The following is a 10,956-nucleotide window of genomic DNA, read 5'->3' on the forward strand; positions in this document are numbered from 1 at the left end:
AAGTTAGACCAAAAAGTTAGCTATTTGTATTGAGGATGACCATATAATTTATTGTTTGAATGAGACACTTTTGAGAATGAAAGTTGCACTGTTAAACAACAGACATAAGTTGGGAACATATCAAGCCATATGGTCACCTTCAGTTGTATCATGAATATTAACTCAATGTCTGTAGTATATAGGAATGATTTTCCTTCCCATTTTATATTTTGTTTTATTTTCTTGTAATGCTAGTTTTTTTAAATCTTATTGATTTTATTATTAAAAACAATATGGTTAATTGTATTTATTTTTTTTAATTTTATTTTTTTAATTTACATCCAAATTAGTTAGCATATAGTGCAACAATGATTTCAGGAGTAGATTCCTTAATGTCCCTTACCCGTTTATCCCATCCCCCCTCCCATAACCCCTCCAGTAACCCTGTTTGTTCTCCATATTTATGAGTCTCTTCTGTTTTGTCCCCCTCCCTGTTTTATATTATTTTTGTTTCCCTTCCCTTATGTTCATCTGTTTTGTCTCTTAAAGTCATCATATGAGTGAAGCCATATGATTTTTGTCTTTCTCTGACTAATTTTGCTTAGCATAATACCCTCCAGTTCCATCCATGTAGTTGCAAATGGCAAGATTTCATTCTTTTTGATTGCCGAGTAATACTCCATTGTATACATATACCACATTTTCTTTATCCATTCATCCATCGATGGACATTTGGGCTCTTTCCATACTTTGGCTATTGTTGATAGTGCTGCTTTCAAAGAAACAGTTTTCCCTAAGCCTTGGAAAGAGGATACAGTACAGGCAAACCAAGTATGATAGTGAACTTCAGGACCTTGGATGAGTCATTTCCCCAGTGCTGGCCTCACCTGTAATATGGAGTCACACACAATATGACTATGGTCAGGGGTTTGGCTCGTGGGCGTTACCATTTTGTGGTTGAATTACCTTTGGCAAATTACTTAACTTCTTTGAGCCCCATTAAAAAACATCTTTCAAATGGCTGTTATAACAGCAACAACCTACATATTAAGTTGTAATGAAAATTAAAATGAAAAAACACATGTAAAGCATTTAGTGAAATGTCTGGCACTAAGTGCTCAGTAAATGCTATCTTTATGTTCCTTTATTATTAGCTTTCTCAAGCCAATCAGAAGAAGGATAAAGGGATTGTGGCTGGGAAGGGATGTAAAGTATTAACTTGGAAGGCAAATTTCGACAAAGATACAATATTAAACCAGTTCAATCCTGGTGCAAGAATTGACATGTATATAAGGGTGTTTGGGTGGCTCAGTTGATTAATCGTCCAACTTTGGCTCAGGTCATGATCTCGCTGTTCATGGGTTTGAACATTAGACTCTGTGATGACAGCTCAGAGCCTGGAGCCTGCTTCGGATTCTATGTCTCCTTCTTTCTCTGCCCGCTCCTCTCTCTCTCTCTCTCTCTCTCTCTCTCTCAAAAATAAATAAACATTAAAAAAAGAATTTACATATATATTAATGAGTCAGAATAGAAAAATAATCAGTAGAACCAAGTTCACAGAAACATTGAGTATTTGATAAATGTGGCGTTTCCAATTGCTTGAGAATTTATAGTCAATAAGAATTGGTGCTGGATCATTGGTAAATTATTACAAAGGAAATGGGGACCTTATCCTCACACCATATGATATAATGTAAAGGTCAAAAATTAGTACACAATACCATGTATCAATCCGGTGTGACTCCAGTAACGTAAAATGTATGTACAGCTGATATGTATGTGCATACATGTGGATGTTTCTGGCTGCCTGTGGATGCAACAAACCATGAACACTATTTATCAATGAGAGTGAGATTGGAGGTTATTTATATCTTTAAATATTTGCCTGTGCTTTTGGTAATATCCTAAATGAACATGAATTACTTTTTTTATGTTTTGTTTTTGAGAGAGCACAAGTGGGGAAGGGGCAGAGAGAGGGGGACATAGGATATGAAGCAGGCTCTGCACTGACAGCAGCGAGCCCGATGTGGGGTTTGAACTCATGAACTACAACATTATGACCTGAGCCGAAGTGGGAGGCTCAACCGACTAAGCCACCCAGGTGCCCCAACACCAATTACTTTTATAGTCAGAACCAAAGCTTGTGAATCCTTTTATAGTTAAAGAACACAAGGCAGTGTGATGAGTTGAAAAGAGAAAAGGCTTTGTGGTCACCCACACTGTGTTCTTATCAGAGTTCTGTGCATTATTAAAAAGTGACCCAATTTGTTAAAGAGGCTGTCTTTTTTCCATTGGATGTTCTTTCCTGCTTTGTCAAAGATGAGTTGGCCATATGTTTGTACAGATACCATATGGTTTCACTCTTATGTGGATCCTGAGAAACTTAACAGGAACCCATGGGGGAGGGGAAGGAAAAAAAAAAAAAAAAAAAAAAAGGACGTTAGAGTGGGAGAGAGCCAAAGCATAAGAGACTGTTAAAAACTGAGAACAAACTGAGGGTTGATGGGGGGTGGGAGGGAGGGGCGGGTGGGTGATGGGTATTGAGGAGGGCACCTTTTGGGATGAGCACTGGGTGTTGTATGGAAACCAATTTGTCAATAAACTTCATAAAAAAAAAAAAAAAAAAAAAAAAAAGTGACCCAAAGGTAAGATACTTAACCCCTCTCAGCTTCAGTTTCTCATTCTGAAAAGGAGTAAAGTAATTCTTTCTTCACAGGGTTACTGAAGTAATTTGATGGAATATCAAATATAGATTAATGTGCTATATTTTATTCTGTAATACAGTTGGGATCTCATTGTAGCTTTGCTACTTACTCCTGCAAGTTCCTTCAACCCCTCTGAAACTCAGTTACCTCATCTTTAAATGTACTGATAATAATCTTGAAAAATTATGTATGTTATCTGTCAAGCAGTGTCATAGTAGGCACTCCCCCTTGGTAATTATTTCCATAAATATTATACATACTAGTAATAGAAAATAAAGAGATAGTTATTTCTGACTAGTGGCAGAACAATTAATGGTGATTATTATTTTTTCAAGTAATTCTTACTTTCTTCTTTGTAATTAAATATTATTATATATCCTGAGAAGCCTTGATCCAGCCATTTTGCTCTGTGGAATTTATCTTACAGCAAAACTTGTTTCAAGAATTTCCTATTTGAAACAATGATACAATCATGGTGATTGTGCATATATTTTTAGAAATTGTGTAAGATTCTCCATAGGATAAATTCTTGAGAGCAAAAATTTTCATCCAAGGCATATGGCATTACCAAATGCAGATTTAAAACGTTCACTACTTACTGATTTCCATTCCCATAGACAATGAGTGAGACATCTTTCCTCACAGTCACCCAATAAGTTAAAAACGGGTTTATGCACATTGACCCATTTTGCAGGGAATTTTTTTCTTACAGGACAATCTTCACAGAGTTATATATTGCAGGGGTTTACCCTATGGTTGAGGAAGAAGGACCAAGGGACTATGTTCTTGGCATAATACAAAACCTTAGTGGTAAATAAGACTGGTATAAATCAGGTATTGTTTTCTCCTCTTGTTGTCTTATTGTGTGGTACAGTAGAAATATTTGTATTCCTTTCTGATAGCTAGGTACTAGTCCTTTCCCTCCTGCATAGTAGTTCTATAACCTTGGGCAAGTTACTGCACATCTGTGTGCCATATTTTTGTCAGCTGTAGGTATTAAAAAGATGGATTCAGTCATCAGGATCACTTTAACCCATTCACGTTTTATTATCTAAAATTTGGTTGGGATTTAAAATTCTAGTTGAAAAAAAGAAAGCTGAAGGAAGATGCAAGCAAGGCCATTCAAAAGTTTAAACTTTAATAAAATTTTCACTTTCATTTCCTCTTAATACCATCATTTTAATAATAAAAATATTATCCTGTTAAACGTTATCAATATACACATGTGTAAAGTAAAATTACAGATTATTGTTTCCTGTTTCTGTATCTCCTGATTACTCTGGACTGCTAAGTACCACCTTACATAAATGACACATAAGATTAATTATTATTGTTTGTAAATAAAATTTAAAATTCCCAATGTGCATAGACATGGGACACCATGTTTTTCTTCTCTTAAAAATGTGTTAAAGTGAGACATGTCATGAAATATACTCTCAGAAAGGAGTAGGGAGCAGACTATTCCAGGAGAAAGACAAATGGGAGAGCTTCAAAATTCAAAATAAGGATATTTTTAATGTTTATATTGTGTGGATTATAAAATAATATTGTTCACCATATGTGCCTTTAACAATTCAAAAAATAAATGAGCATATAAAGTAAAATCTGAAAGTATCCATTACTTACCAAGACTTTGTTATATAATGCTTGTACCTGCTTCAGGCCCTTCAGACAAAAGCATTTGGCTGATTCTGTTTTTACAATAACTCTGGAAAACTATTTCTTGCTTACAAGAGAAAAGTGAGGCATCGTGTTGCCTCTGACCCATATGAAGGCATTTCTATCACTCATAGCAACCATACAGAAAAAGCAATTTCACACTGCTTCACATTCCATCCCTCTTCAGTCTAAGGGGCTTCTAGAAGTCCATCCCTGACCAGACCTACAGGATGAATAGCAGAGGCCACCAAAAACTGGAAGCAGTCAAGATATTTGCATCTTCTAGAACCTTTCATAGACTGTGTGGCGTCTTTTTCTTACTGATTCATATAATACATTACATATTCTTCATGAATTCTAGATACTAATCCTTTGTTCATTATATTTGTTGAAAATATATTTTTATAGTATGAGGTCTGCCTTTTCATGTGTTTTAAAATGCATTTTTTGAGGGGCACCTGGGTGGCTCAGTCGGTTAAGTGTCCGACTCTTGATTTCGCCTCAGGTTCATGGGTCCAAGCACCACATTGGACTCTATGCAGGCAGTGTGGAGCCTGCTTGGGATTCTCTCTCTCCCTGCCCCTTCCTTGCTTGTGCTCTCTCTCTGTCTCTCAAAATATATAAATGAACTTAAAAAATAAAATGCATGTTTTGAAAAAATATAAAATGCATATTTTGATACACAAGAGTTTTATATTTCATTGTAATTTAATTATCTGTCATTTGCTTTATGGTTTGTTCTTCTCGTGTCTTGCTTTAGAAAGTTTTCCTACTCAAATGTCAAAAAGTTAATTCCTATATTTATCTCTATGTGTTTCAAGACTTTTTTTTTTTACATTTAATCTTTAATCCACCTGGGACTGAATTTTTATTGGTGTGAGATACAGAAGCAATTTTATTGTATTTTTTTTACATATAAATAAACAATTGTCCCAATACCATATAGTGAATAACATCTCTTCCCACTGACCTGATCTGCTACCTCTGTAATAGGGTGAAGTCCCATATGTGTATGGTTCTACTTCTAAGCTCTCTCAGAGTCTCCAATGGTTTATTTATAGGGTTGCCATAATTAGCTGACAGCACAGAGCCCAACGCAGGACTTGAACTCACAACGGTGAAGTAGGCAAGATCATGACCTGAGCCGAAGTCGTATGTTTAACCTACTGAGCCACCCAGCCTCCCCCACACTATCTTAATTAGTATAGATTTCTAATGTGTCATGGTGTCTGGTAGGGTAAGTTTCCTATCTTTCTGGCTTCAGAATTATCTTGGCTATTCCTGGCACTTTTGTTCTTCCTAATGTACTTTAGAATCAGCTTATACATTTTTTGAGACTTATTTTATGGACTAGTATAATGTCAATTTTTATAAATGTTTCATTTACAAAATGCTTGAGAAGAATTTGATTTCTCTAATTGTGGTGCAGAATCCTATGTCCATCAGATCAAATGTTAATTTTATTTTTCAAGTCTTCTATATTTTTACTGATTTTTGTCTGCTTGATATATCAATTAATGAGAGAGGAATGTTCAGAACTCTCACTATAATGGTAGATTTGTCAATTTCTCTTTGTAATTTGTCAATTTTTGCTTTGTAGGTTTTGTAGCTGTGTTATCAGGAAGCATAAAAACATATAACTGTGATACCGTCTGGGAGAATTATACCTTTCATCATTCTGTACTGACCCTCATTATACTTAATAATGCTTTTTGCCTTACAGACTATTTTTTTCTGGCAATAATATAGCTACATCAGGTTTCTTTGTTCAGTATTTGCCTGACATATCTTTTCTGTCCTTTTACTTTCAACATTTTGATGCTGTTATTTAGTAGTAAATCTCGTTAACTCCTTATATCTGGAATTATTTTTTCCTTTCTGTGCCATTATATTTTAGGTGTCTTTTGCAAATCAACCAAGTACTGTTTTTTAATGGCTGGGTTTGTTTATTTATATTTAGGATGATTTCTTGTATATTTGGATTTCTTTTTATTTTGTCCTTTCTATTCTCCTGCTTTTTCTATGCTTTTCTTCTTTTCGACTTTCTTGCAATCTTATGGATTCTTTTAGGCTTTTCTTCCTCTAAAATCCTTGGTTTAATTCTACTCCTCTGGAAATTATACATTAACTTACTATTATTTTAGCTATTATCATTAAATTTTAAAAATAATTTGCTCATGGGGCGCCTGGGTGGCTCAGTCGGTTGAGCGTCAGGACTTCGGCTCAGGTCATGATCTCGCAGTTCGTGAGTTCGAGCCCCGCGTCGGGCTCTGTGCTGACAGCTCAGAGCCTGGAGCCTGCTTCTGATTCTGTGTCCCCCTCTCTCTCTGCCCCACCCCTGCTTGTGTTCTGTCTCTCTCTGTCTTTCAAAAATGAATAAACATAAAAAAATAAAATAAAATAATTTGCTTATTTTATTTTAAAACCAGAAATTTTGCATAGAGGGGAACAAAAATAACCAAATGTTAAAAATTGCTGTCTTAATTGTCTTTTTTTTTTAATTTTTTTTTCAACGTTTATTTATTTTTGAGACAGAGAGACAGAGCATGAACGGGGGAGGGGCAGAGAGAGAGGGAGACACAGAATCAGAAGCAGGCTCCAGGCTCTGAGCCATCAGCCCAGAGCCTGACGCGGGGCTCGAACTCACGGACCACGAGATCATGACCTGGCTGAAGTCGGACGCTTAACCGACTGCGCCACCCAGGCGCCCCTCTTAATTGTCTTTAAATGTTTCCTGTGGTTTCTACAAGTGTTCTTCTCTAAGTGTTCTACCAGCCTCTTTAACTCAGAAGTGGTCTTAAATGTGGTTTACTTTTTTCAACTTAAGTTATTGAGGTAAACTTTACATATAGGCCCTCTGACTCTTTTTAGGTGTTTAGGCGTATAACTTTGACAAATGCGTACAGTTGGTTGGCATCCATCAACCAAAATGGAGATATAAACATTCCTATCATCTGATAAAGTTCAATCTCCTCTTCCCTTCCACCAATTCTCTGACAATCTATGATCGGATTTTCGTGTCCATAGTTTAATATTTTCCAGAATGTCATAGAAATGGAATCATATAGTAAATATTCTTTTTTGGACAGGGGTCTGGCTTATTTCACTAAGCTATATTAATTTTAGATTCATCCATGTTGTAGAGTATAATAGTATTTCATTTAAAAAAGTTTTTTTTTTTTTGATATTTATTCATTTTTTTTTTGAGGGATACAGACAGAGCGTGAGTGGGAGAGGGGCAGAGAGAGGGGGGAGATACAGAATCTGAAACAGGCTCCAGGCTCTGAGCTGTCAGCACAGACCCCTATGTGGGGCTTGAACCCATGAACCACAAGATCATTACCTGAGCCGAAGTCCAACGCTTAACCGACTGAGTCACCTAGGCGCCCCAATAGTACTTCATGTTTAATTGCCAAATAATATCCTATTGAATGAATATACTACATTTTGCTATCCATTTGTTTTTTTCCCACTTTTCTTCTATTATAAACAATGCAGCTATTTACATTTGTGTTCAAGTTTTTGTGTGGACTTATGCTTTTATATCTTTTGGGATTGTGTCAAATCTGAAGACTGCTTTGAAGAATATTACTATCTTAACAATATTATGTTCTCTAACCATGAACATATCTTTCCATTTATTTAGGGCTTCTTTAATTTTCTCAACAATATTTTGTAGTTTTCATGGTACATATATTTCACCTCCTTGGTTAAATTTGTTTCTATTTATTCCTTTGAAATCTACTACAAATGAAATTGTTTTCTTAATTTACTCTTCAAATTGTTCATTGCTCATGTATAGAAATACAACTGATTTTTGTGTGTTGATCTTATACCCTGCAAATTTGTTGAATATGTTTGTTAGTTATAGTAGATTTTTGTGGATTCTTAGGGATTTTCTGTATATAGGATCATGTCAACTGTCAGTAGAAATAGTTTTAAGTTTTCCTTTCCAATTTAGATGTCTTTTATTTCTCTGTTTGCCTAATTGCTCTGACTAGAATTTTCAGTACTATGGTGAATAGTAGTGAAAAAGGGGATCCTTGTCATGTTACTGATCTTAGGGCGAGAGTTTTCTGTTGCTCACAATTGAGTATAATGTTAGCTTTGAGTTTGTTTGTTTTTTTTTTTTTTTTTCCAAATAAATGTCCTTTATCATGTTGGGGAAGTGCCCTTCTATTCTGAGTTTTCTGAGTGCTTTTATCTTAAATGGGTGTTCCATTTGTCAAATGCTTTTTCTGACTCAGTTGAGATGATTGTGGTTTTTTTTTCCCTTTTTTCTATTAATGTGGTATAGTACATTTATTGATTTTCTTGTGTTGAACTATGTTTCACTCATGGGATAGATCTTACTTGATAATGGTGTGTAATCCATTTACCATGTTGTTGGATTCAGTTTGTTACTGTTTCATTCAGGGTTTCTGCATTTTTATTAATAAGGGATATTGGCCTATATTTTTCTTGTGGTGTCAGAGGAAAACTGACTTTATAGAAAAAGTTAGGAAATATTCCCTTTTATTCTATTTTTTGGAAAAGTTTGGGAAGGATTGGTGTTGATTCCTTAAATGTTTGGTAATAATTATTCATGAAATTATCTGATCCTGGGCTTTTCTTTGTTGGAAAAGTTTTTGATTACTGATTCAATTTATTTACTTCTTATAGGTCTGCTGAGATTTTCTTTTCTTTTTGAGTCATTTATGGTCTTTTGTGTTTTTCTAGGACTTTGTCCATTTAACTTAGATTATATAACTTGTTTGCTTATCATTGTTCATAGTATTGTCTTATAATACTTTTTTTATTTTTGGAAGGTCAGTAGTAATGCCCCCACTTTCATTATTGATTTCAGTTATTCAAAGCTTCTATTTTTGCCATTATAACAAAAGCTTTGTCAATTTATTGATTTTTTTTTTTTAATTTTTTTTTTCAACGTTTATTTATTTTTGGGACAGAGAGAGACAGAGCATGAACGGGGGAGGGGCAGAGAGAGAGGGAGACACAGAATCGGAAACAGGCTCCAGGCTCTGAGCCATCAGCCCAGAGCCCGACGCGGGGCTCGAACTCCCGGACCGCGAGATCGTGACCTGGCTGAAGTCGGACGCTTAACCGACTGCGCCACCCAGGCGCCCCAATTTATTGATTTTTTAAAGGAACTGATTTTTGGTTTTGTCAATTCTGTTGTTTTTTTATTCTCTATTCACTTATTTCTGTTCTAATATTTACTATTTCTTTCCTCTAACATGTTTTGGTTTAGTTTGCTCTTTTTTATGTTTCCTTAAGGTGTAAATGTAGGTTACTGATTTGAAAATTTTTTCTTTTTTAATGTAAACATTTGTAGCTATAAATTTCCTTCTGGGCACTGTTTTCACTTCACCTCATAAGTTATCGTGGTATGTTGTGTTTTAATTTTCATTTGTTTCAAAGTATTTTCTAATTTATCTTGCAATTTTTTTTATCCATTGGTATTTTAAGAGGACATTGCTTAATTTCCACCTATTTATGAACTTTCTAGTTTTCATCATGTTATTGATTTCTTGTTTCATGTCATTGTGATCATAGAAGATACTTGGTATGCTTTTGGTCTTTTTAAAGTTTTTGAGGTTTTGTTGTGACCTAACATATGGTCTACTCTGGAGGATGTTCTATGTGTACTTTGAGATGAATGATAAAAGCACAGCATACCAAAACGTATGGAATGCAGCTAAGGCACTTTAAGAGGGAAATTTGTACTCTAATTACATTGGAATACCATTGTCTACTCTTCTCTGATTGTACTTTCCCTTCCTCAGAGGTAAACACTCTATTAAAATTGGGTTTTATGATTTTCCTAGTTTTCTTAATATTCTCATTACCAATGACTGCACCCTTTGAATCAGAAAGGATCTCATAATGTAAGTGTCCTTGTATTCCCTACTATTGTCACACCACTTTATGTTTTTGAGATGCTCTATGTGCTGATTCCAGTAGTTATATTTTATTGATGTTCACATCTATATATGATTCCAATGAATATACTATTTTTTTGGTGTCGTATTAATGGGCATTTCCCCCCTAAAGATTTATTATGACAGTTTTGCAAAGAATATTCTTGTTATTTGTTTCCTGGTGCTCACATGTCAACTACTTTTTCACATTGTGTATGAAGGTTGTGCAATTGTTGGATTATTATGTAGGATCACACTCAGCTTTACTACATACCTCCTAGGTGTTGCCATATTGCTCTCCAGAGCGGCCGTACATTCACCAGTGGCACCTGTCATTTCTATTTGCCTATATCATGCATCTAAGGGGGAAATTGCATTTCTGGTTACAAACATGGGCCCTGGAGTTAGGCAAACAGGGGAGATGATAATAGTTTTATTTGTTATCAGCTGAGTGAGGCTGGAGAATCTACTTAACTTCTTTCAGCCTCTCCTTCTTGATGTTTGAAAAGAAATTCTAACCTCTACCTCACGGGAGTGTTGTGAAGAATTCAAGAAGAAATCTTTGTAAAGACCTCAACATGGTATTTGGTGCATCACCCACAATACCAATGTTTGCTTCCTTCCCATCCCAACTACTCTGATCTTTAAAAAGGATGTTCTCTCTCAACCTAAATAGCATTATCATGTTTTAG

General features: G+C 35.2%; 1 pseudogene; it reads right to left on the reverse strand.

The window, feature by feature from the left end:
* The window catches only part of LOC115506830, a 42,954-nt pseudogene extending 32,354 nt beyond the window's left edge, over positions 1-10,600 (reverse strand).
* Positions 10,601-10,956: the final 356 nt, after the last annotated feature.

This window comes from Lynx canadensis, chromosome X, assembly GCF_007474595.2.
Source record: "Lynx canadensis isolate LIC74 chromosome X, mLynCan4.pri.v2, whole genome shotgun sequence".
NCBI lineage: Eukaryota > Metazoa > Chordata > Mammalia > Carnivora > Felidae > Lynx > Lynx canadensis.